Source organism: Plectropomus leopardus, chromosome 13 (assembly GCF_026936395.1).
Source record: "Plectropomus leopardus strain MGB_pleo_1.0 chromosome 13, ASM2693639v1, whole genome shotgun sequence".
NCBI lineage: Eukaryota > Metazoa > Chordata > Actinopteri > Perciformes > Serranidae > Plectropomus > Plectropomus leopardus.
Genome location: NC_142188.1, coordinates 9,692,846 through 9,703,486, shown reverse-complemented (window position 1 = coordinate 9,703,486; position 10,641 = coordinate 9,692,846). Strand labels below are relative to the sequence as shown.

The 10,641-nt window shown below is 37.8% G+C and overlaps 1 long non-coding RNA gene across 1 annotated transcript; it reads right to left on the bottom strand.

The window, feature by feature from the left end:
- Nucleotides 1–486: 486 nt before the first annotated feature.
- On the bottom strand, nt 487–5,890 carry LOC148187666 (uncharacterized). The gene is made up of 3 exons (XR_015778573.1): nt 5,577–5,890; nt 726–1,053; nt 487–619 (listed from the first exon to the last, which is right to left on the bottom strand). It is a non-coding gene; the product is annotated as an uncharacterized LOC148187666 (long non-coding RNA).
- Nucleotides 5,891–10,641: the final 4,751 nt, after the last annotated feature.

Genomic DNA, 10,641 nt, shown 5'->3' with positions numbered 1-10,641 from the left:
GGCAACAGAGAAGGTTTCACTGTAAATGGACAATGAAATGCTTGCGGCAAACTAGGCTTGAATCCACCATTAAATCAATGAAGGAGGAGAAGAGTATGCAGGCATGTTACACGCCATAAGCAATATCTTTTTCATTTCCCCACTTTGGAGCCACTCACATGTTCTAACACGGTTTCAGCCCCATTTCAGGTTCACATGAGTGTATAAGCAACCTTTATGTGGGGTCACTAGAGTCGGTTTACAGTTGTAGCAGCTCAGTGGTTAGATGGAGATACATCCAACTTTCATAGACTCATTAGCTGATAGAGCCTGGAGGTAAAAAAATGCACTTTAGGAGAAAATGATTGGATCTTTGGACTCCTTTTATGAGCTGCTACAATGCACACATCAAAGGGCCCATAGGACATGAATTGCAAGATGAATACATGAATGGAATACAGACAAACACAAGCAAACAGACATATTTAAAGCTCATACCTGAATAGAGTTTGAGAAACCATATTATAGTCTCCCCCTTCTGAATTTTCCACTGTCCACGTCCCTCCTCACATATTCAGCCTTCATCATCCAACTGAAAGGTTTTGCTTGTCATAGCTGCTCTTGGATGGAGATTAACCATCTGGAAAAAAAATGGAGAATGTTTAATGACATTCCTGTTTCATATTCACCCTTCGCAATTCATTGTCTATGAGAGCATCTACTTAAGAGGTGCATGGAAGATGTACCTTGCTAGTTAATAACCGGCTCTGGGCTCTGGAGCCCCTCAGCTGAAGCGTGCTGTTTTGTCCGACCACTTTTTCTATTTTTAATAGGTTCCTGTACATGAGTCGGTCGTGGAGTATCTTTAAAGCGCCTCTTTAAAAACGGCCTCTGTCCCGAGGTGGCCTCCAGAACACATGCATTATTGAAGCATGCACCGGCCTTGTCCTCCGCTCTCCCTCCACTCAGTCCAGTTCAGCAAGCAGCAGCAGCTGCACAGCTCCCACAAGAGCCAGGCGAGGAGAACGAAAACACTGCCCTGAGTTGTTCAGAGCTTGGAGACCTGATGTATGACTGTGGAGAAGGATGAAAAAGGAGCGGTTACAGGTCAAAACATCAAATATCCTTCACAAGTTCACATTACAACTGAAGTTCAGATGCTTATGTTCACCCCAAGAATGTTGGGAAGCTCAACAGTCAGGTTTTTCACCCTGGTAAAGTAAATATGATGACACAGAAACATCTATATCACATTGCTCATAAGGAGTCGACACATCTCAAAGACTTAAAACAATAGCAGAAAAAGTTAAAATTATATCAAAATTATTCTTTATGAGCCATATTTTTGAACATCATAAAGCACTGAATATTAACCCTTTGACACCTGAGCAAATTAGCTTGATTTCTTTTAAAACATGGGAGGAGGGCAATAATAAAGAGAAATCATTCAAAAATTGAGAAAAAAGTACAAGAAAACTAAACATATAATTAGTATAATTAAAAACAGTTTTTTGGGGGTGTTTTTCCATAGCTTTTAAAAAAAAATTCCAACTCAATACATTTTTTGCAGTTTGCTCGTTGCCTTTTTCCCATAGTTTCTGAAACTAATTAGCTCAGAGTTCAAATGCTTAAGGGATCTGCTTTAAAAAACATATTTTTAGGGATATACTGTATAATTTCATCATTGCTAAAACAACATGCAGCTGTTTTAATCCAACATCAAATCTTTGGCTTTGTGTCAGTATCTTCACTCTGCACTCTCTCACACGCACACACGCACGCACACACACACACACACACACACACACACACACACACACACATACACACACACTATCAAAACCAAATGTGAGCAGTTGGAGAGAATTGAGAGAGGGCAAAGGGAGAGGTTGAGAGCTGTGTAAATGGTCAATTGGCTTAACTCAGTGGTGTCTGTTCTTGGTGTGACGATGTCAGTGGGCAATGTGCAAATGTGCACTCTTTTGATTTCCCTGATGTAATCCTCTGCAGCATACTGGTAGCTGTAAAGCCCCGGGGAGGAGAGATGAGTGAGACGCTGGATAGTGTTTGTTCTAGGATTAAGATATCAACTCCTCACGTTCAGTCATTCAAATGTCACACGCACGCATGCAGAGTGCAAACACTGTATGTGTGTGTATGAACACACAGGAGCATATTCTCGCACACACACATCTTCTGCTCCTGTATTCACACTATATATCTGAGTCTGTGCTCACAGAGTGTGCAGCTGTCTCATTATGTTACACTGCCATCTAGTGATCTGTAATAACTGGCATTTAACTGGAAAACCTTTAACCAGATTGCAAACTTTATCCACACACTCTTACATTACTTTAAACTTGACTGGAGATAGCTTTAACTCTTTTAAAATATTTTTCCCTTGTCAGCATGCAAACATCTGTACAAGTTCTGCAGCACTCAGGATGTAACTGCTCAGCTATCAGCTTGCTGTTGTGGCATTCGGAAGGAGAAGCACATTGTTTCCTAAAATGTTTGAAGTATTGGATATAATAATGTAACATGAATTTGACTAGTTTTTAGTTGCAGTACAGGTTCAAAATTTAAATTCTATGTCAAAATGAAATGTCATGAAAACAACTTATTACTGAGTCTAATTATAAGTATGGTTATGAATGTTTTAGTAGGTTTGTTATTCAACAATCACATTTTTTTTTATCTCAGCAGGATTTCCAATGTCAACTTCAGAATCCATCACACCTTAAAGGAGCAGCGTGTAGGATTTAGTGGCAGCTAGCATTGAGGATTGCAGATTGTCAAGCATGAACTCCTGATTATGATTCCTTTGGTGTCTATTGTACAGGAGGTTTCAAACTGCTGAATTATCCACAGAGGTCTCTTCCTCTTCAAAACAAGCAGTCCAGTTGATTAAAACTGGTAAAAAAAAAAACAAAAAAAAACACTGAATAAAGTTAAGTTGACAAAGACCCGCTCCCTATATAAACCGCTCATTCTAGGGTTACGAAAACTCAACACATTTAATTTTCAGGTGATTACACAGCACTATAGAAAATGTATTTAATAGAATATATTTCATTTCTACCAATTTATCCCCCTAAAATACACACTGGACCTTAAAACTCAAAGACTGCGACTGTCTTTGACATTATTAGCTGGTATTGTGCGATCATAGATTAATATGATATCATATGATCACACCTTTTCTTATTCCTGTCATTAAATGCAACCTCAGCTGTATCATAGATTGTCTTTAACATCACATGTAGACAGGTAGTACAATCGTCTTCATCTCCTCTCACAAATACTTAGCCAAAAAAAAAAACCCCACATGATTCATCTATTAAGAGATTATTAAAATTCAAGCAGGAAATGGGCAATAAGTTAGCAAACACTTGACAAATTGAGATACATAACCTAAATGTATAATCAAATGATGATGGAATAAATCCTACACAAAGTTCTTTGTAATTTCAAACATAAGTAAATACACAAAAATTAATTACTGCTCTACATTTTTTGACAATTACAGAAGCCTGGAATTATCATCACTGACACCTTGATATACAAACACGAGTCAAGCAATAATCAAAAGAAATGTTTAACTTTAACCACAAGGGGTCATCACGAGCTCAAGGTTCAACATTTGACTTAATTCATGAAATGATAGGATGCAGCACAACTGAAGGACAAACCCAACAGCCAGAGACAGCATCTGGCACGATTTCACTCTTAATACATTACATGCAAAACTATTCACTCCTCAACTCTAAAGAGCACACGGCCTTTCCTGTTGTCAGCACCAGCTGCTAATGGCATTCATGGCTTCCAGATCCATTCCAGTAGTTACATGTGTGTGTGTCAAGTCAAGTGTACAATAAATTACAAATGGTGTATGCAGAAGCTTTAAGGTCACTGACACATATCCCCCCCTCTATGCCTACCTCTCATTGTGTGGTGAAATTATACCCGTGGCATGTTTTCTGCATTTCTCACTACAAAATTGCTTTGGCTGAAACCCAGGAGCGTTTGAAGTGCAGTGGAGAAGCTAATCAAGCAGTAAGTGAACGGCAACAAAGCAAAAGAGACTTCAAGCAGCTGCCACTGCTGTGGGTGAGAAAAAAAACAACAACAAGAGGAGTCCACAGCTTGGAAACCAGTCTAGTGTAAGTTATCATGAAGAAGACAGGAGAGAGGAGGAGGGATGGGAAACAGAGGGAAGGAAGCAGAGAGCTATAGCTATTTTTCTCATTTTTCATGCTGACTTAACTCGAGTATGAAAACACAAAACAAGAAAGTGCATTTGAAAGACATTTATGAGTATTGTACTGACATTATATCCAGCAGTAATACTGGATCTGCTATCACGTGACAGCATCCCTCTCCATCACCTTGTCTTTTTGTCACAGAGCTTGTAAATTTTGAGTTAGTACAATATAATCTGTCTGCTCCGGGAAGCAGCAACATACCAGATGCATGAGATGAGTATTTGTGCAAGTGAGCCTTTCTCAGCTTTCTCTAATACTAAACATTTAAAGTAGATGAAAGAACTGCATGTCAGCATTTGATGAAACAAGCCTTAAACACTAGAGACAATAATAAGCACTTTTTAAACTCACAAATGAGTAGACCTTGACAAAATAAGCTTTGTTTGGCAATGAATACTTTGTTTACATAGCAACTCTTATCTTGTAGGCCGACAATATGCTCAAGGGCGTAGGTTTCGTTTCAACACTGGAGGGGACACACATGATTTGGGGGTCTGCCAGATGATTTTAAGCATCAAACACCAAATTTTCTGGACATTTTTGAATGCACCAAGTTGTTACTTTTCTGCATCAATTCATGGTGTAAAATAACGTCTCTAATTCTGTAAAAAAAAAAAGAAAACTCTGCTACTTCTATAATTTTATTGAGGGAACAAATGCACATTTGAAATATCAGAGAGGACTTGGCCATTGCACCCCACCCCAAAGTCTACACCTATGAACATTAGGGGTGTAAATCACTGGTACCATCCCAGTACTATATTATGTCGATACTTTGGACAACAATACAATATTTGCCGATATTTCAAAGTCAACATGATATAATTTTGATTTGATTCAATTTAGGAGCCTGCGACTGTTATGAGCCGATATTATCTGCACATTTACCATAGTCAGTGACAGCAGAAGCTGCCACCCCTTTCTTTGCTGTCGGCCAGAAAAGATAAAAACAACATATCCAAAATAATTAAAACTGGTTAATTCTGTTTGAAAACGCTTACTGAAATAATGTTTTCATTTATAATTCAAACCATGATCTATAACTCCTAAAACTTCAGGGCTGTCTGACTTGGAGACAAACTTCCAACATCCTCAAAACGTGGATTAAAAAGATGTTTTCACTAAAGTATAAAACTAAATAATAACTGTCAAGGATCAAAGACAAAACAACCGTCTTTTGTAGGTCACATTCCCCCACATATACAACATGCTAATGTTATTAGCATAAGCCTATAGCATTGAACAGTGCAAAAATTAACTTAGCAGCGAGCGGACTTTTCCTCGACTCATAACTGAACCAGCTTCCTATAATTTATGCTTTGACTTACTCACCGCTGGTTTGAGTCTCTGCATCTCCCGACAGAACAAAACAGATGACTTTCAGTCTGCATGCACGTTTTTCTCAGTCAACATTGTCGAAACCGCAGCGTAACGTTAGCAACGTTAGCACCGTTAGCAACGTTAGCAAGAACAGGTACGCAGGTACGTCATGTTTCCTCAGTACCGCTTTTGTTCAAATATAACGTGCGCTGTCTGTTGACTCGAAGTTTCTCCGAAAACAAAACATTTCCACACTGACGATTTGTTCCCGAGTAAATAATCGTAATATATCCTCATCGTCTTTCTCTCGGCTGCCCGCCATCATCTGCCGGACGCTGTGTGGCGTCACGTGACACAGACTTTCAAAATAAGGGCGCGCCTGAAATGTTTCTTATGTTTTCACTTTGCATCCATGCTATGTGATCGTCGCTCATTTAGCCGATACATCGATGCAGACCGATGGATCGTTACACCCCTATATAAACATATTTATTGCTGTTTTAAAGTATTTTTCAAATCATAAAATTATTTTTTCATTTATTTAAAAGGGAGTTAAAACATAAATGTTATCATTTGATGCACCAGATTATAGTTTATAGTTTATTCGCATCTGCAGTCCAAATATGATAATAGTTCTCAGTCTTGGGAACGTTACTAATGTAATGGGTTACAGATTACCAGTTACCCTGTTTAAAATGTAATAGTAATGTAACTATTTTAATTACTAAATAAAAGTAATATAACTTATTGCATTTGATTATTTTGCTAGAAATGGTTGTAAACTGGGCAATAAAACAGAAAAATGTAAGTATAAAGGCTTTGAAGGCATTCCTGCATGGCGAAGAAGTGCAAAGCAACAGAATAAATGTTTTATTCTACATCTACACTTATTACAGAAAAATAATGTATTCTATTGAAAACCACTTTGTAAACACCAACATTTTGATTAGTAACTGTAATCTGATTTTTTTTTCTCACTAACTGTAACAGAGTAAAATTGCATTTATTTTGTGATTTAATAACATGCAACTAGTTACTCCCCAACACAGTTTATCCTTTCAGTTGCTGTTGCCTATTAGTTAATATTAGTCTTATTAAAAACATATTGATTTGTAAACGTTTTAATTTTATTGTGTGTACATAGCACTGTGTGTGGATGTAAGAAGTAGCAAAAAGAACTCTAATCAGATCACCATGTATAAATAAAGGTTTGGATGAATGAATAAACAAATTTACTTGTCTATAGCTCCACTTATCTCTCTCTGTGTAGGTGTGTTCTTGAAGTCAATATAATCCTTTATTATCATTTTTAGAAGCTGATTTTACTCATTTATGTGCTCACCTGCCCTCTTCTCAGTGCACCTGATGCAGAGCCAAGCTGTGCCACTTTGTGTGTGTTCATCACTGTGGTCAGGGGCCTCACACACGTGCAGTTACACTCTCTGGTCACTAGGCGGGAGCAGCGTTAAGCTCAAACAGGTCCTTCAGCACTTCCCTGCTCAGAACTCAGCTGCTTTCCCCCTAAATTATGGAGAAAACCAAATGGTTACCTTTCATCACGTCTGTTCTGAGGTTTCATTACTCTTTAAACAAATCTACACAGGAGTAAGTGGAGTGAGCACAGTGTGACAGTGTGTGTCTGCGCAGTGTGTGAGTGGAGGAGTGAGGTTTCATGGACATCTCAATCTCAGGTCGCTGTGTGTTTGTTGGTGTCAGAGGATCATATGAAGGAGTTTGTGTTTATCAAGCAGACGCCTTCATTTATACTCACCTCGTCTTCCTTTTCTCCTCCATTTACAGATTGGTTTTTATGGTTACAGCCGTCCCACCTCAGGTGCAAGGCCTACATGCTAGAGGCCACACTCCACAAACTTGGACATACTTTTGACAGCTGATAAGGGCATGAAAAACAAATTATTATTGATGGTATACACAGTTTGCACCTGACTTATTGCTCACTGAACTGTGGAGGTTATTAAAATAGCAATCCACTGCTGCACCAGTTACTGCAGCCAACAACATACCTTGCATGCAAAGTTTAACTTGAGTAGTTTTTGAAAACATTATTTAATTTTTCTGCACAGTGCCAACACTGAAGAGTGTGCACACACACACGCACTATGTGCTGAGTCAACGGTCGGGCTGGTTGAACCCGTTAATGTGTTTAGCTGGAAACAGATGAACCTGAACTGTACACACTCAGAGAGACAGGTCAAGTGTGTACAATCAACAGTACTGATTGATCAAAATGAAAGGGAAGTTCCCTTTTGTCTGCAGACAACCCCAGAGCAGGATGTGAATGAGCTGCATAACCTTTAAGCACTTAAAGCAACAAGTTGTGTAACAGTGTGTATTTTATTTCCATCATTGTTTTATTAGTCACTGCCGTCTGTAAAGCATTTAGAAAACATTTAGATCAGGAGGACATCATTAAATGTAGTTCATGTGGGGTAATGTAAATAATGCAATTCCAACATAAAAACAAAGACTGAGAAGAATATACAGACTAACAGAGAACTAAATGGGATAGGACATTGCCAATTTGTGTTTTAACCCCTTAGACTCATTAGTTTTGTTCTCCTGTGTTAAGATGCCTTTCAAAAGCTCTGCAATCTGAAAATTGGATGAAAACATAGTAAAAAAGCAATGAGCAACTTGGCAAGAAATGTCCAGAAAACTCAGGTCATTTCAAAATGACCTGAAAATTACCTGTAGGGAGATTATTGAATATTATAGAAAAAACAGGGAAACCATCTGGAAAACTTTAGTTTTTAACTCTTATAATTAAATATTTAAAATTATTTTGTTTTTTAACACTTGTTAATGGTCATTCTGTTTATTTTTTTGTTTTGTTTTTATTTTTATTTTTTTCTTTTATCAGGTATTTTTCTTGTAACTTTTAAATAATTTCTTGCTATGTTTCTAGGCCATTTCTTGTGAAGTTGCTCATTGTCTTCTTCTTCTTCTTATGCTTTTTGAACAAAATCAAGCCAATTTGCTCAGGTTTCAAAGGATTTACAGAAATACACGCAAGATGTTTTCATTTTTAAAAGAGTGAATTGTTAAAATAAAATAATGAGGTGCATATAGCTGGAGTGAAATATTTTCCTGAGAAAAAATGAACATATTTTAGCCCGAATTGCTTCTGGTACCATTTCACGGATCCTATTATTGACGTTAAGGAAGTATCCTGAATTCATATTAATAGCACATGGAACTTGTCATCTAATGATGACTAAGCTTTTCTCAGGTCCTGAACAAGGAAGTGAACAAAAAGAAATATCAACTTCTAATGAGTGACAGAGGAATGTGCTGCACTGCTGAACATAGTCAGTCAGAAATTAGTTGCAGGCTGTAAAGAAAAACTGTACATTATGTAACAATGTGTCTGAAATATATAGTCACAATAACATAGCATCTAAGGTTAAGGAAGGTTAAAAACAACTAACAGTTTGCCAAATTGTGCATCCTTGTTTTTACATGTTACTGTGATATCATATGACGTCTACTAACAATAATGAAAAGGGGGACTGAGCTGATGAATGGCCTGGTTTTAACAGCAATTTATCTGAGTGACATTCTGTGCTGCTAGTTGATATAACATCAAGTAAAAGGCTAGATAGGCCGAACATAAAATACAGCGCGCTATGAAAATCTTGTGCATGATTTAACCTGCCCCTTTGGTGTTCAGAGTGAACACCCAGCGAAATCATAAAGAATGGAGTAGTTAATCTTCACGCTGGACAGATTTAATGGAACGGTGTCAAGTGACAATAGCTGGAAAAGCCATCTGAGTGAACCTAATGCGATCAGAATAGCCCGTGTCTGTCTCCCATCTAGGAATTTACAGTGGGGGGGGGGGTGAGCCTTTTCTTAACCCACAGTACACACACACACACACACACACACACACACACACACACACAACCAAGTGTAGTGTACAAACACACAAAAATACTACTGTCCTCTCTACTTTACCTACACACGCTGAAACAAAGGAACACACTAATAATTCTACATAGTTTATACGCTTTACTTTAACTCCCTCTATTTGGCATTCATAAGCAGTCTACAACATATCAATAAATTGTTATAAGACACTACAATGTGGTTGTTTTAGGTATTATTTAATGCATATGTGAAAAACTAAACCTACTAAGGCTGGCGTGTGAACAAGCAAATACAGTGATTAAATATGTATTTATAGGATAATTAATCATTCCTGACAAATACTGCACATTAAAACGCTAAAAAATGTCCTTACATGTGCGATGACATTATAATGTGTTAAACACCATTTATTAATGTTTATATACTGCTTATAAATAGTAAATAGGGGACTTAATGTACCTTTGTGTGTTTAGGCTACAGAAGTTAAATGTTTGACTCCAGCTGAACCCTTTATATATATATTTTTTATATGTCTTTGTCTCAGGAGTGGGCTGCAGCGCTGGACTTGGTCTGCCAGGTGACCTTTCACTCGAGCAAAGGGCACCCGCAGTGTGCTTATGTATTTGTGAGAGTGTGTGTTTTGTAACAGTACGCGTCCAGCACACAGGGAGTGCATTAATGCTTGTACTCCCCTGGCCATCTCTGTCTCTCTTTTTTTTTGACCGTAACTCTACACCGTGCTCCCCCACCTCCAAACCCCTCCTCCTCCTCACCCCCCAAACCCCCCTACTGTTTTATCCTGTTCTATGGGACACACCTGATACACCAAAAATGCACAATGGCTGAGGAGAGGCTGAAATCATTGTGCTCATCAATACACACACCACAGAGTTTGACCTCAAAGTGTTTATGAAATTCAAATAGAGAACAAAAACAGAGGCCTTAAATGTGTTCTGAAAGTAAAATGTCTTGCAAGTAGTTCTAATGACATCATTTCGTCAATAGTTGCTTTTTATTGATTTGTCATTACTTTGATTAATCGGGCCAAATGTGTAATACTGAGCTATACAAATTACAATATTTTCAGTAACTGAATGATTTAAAGCATTTTGTTTATTTCAGCTGGTCACAATTGGATATTTGGACTGCTTTGTTTACAAATTGTTGATGTAAAGCAACCAATAAC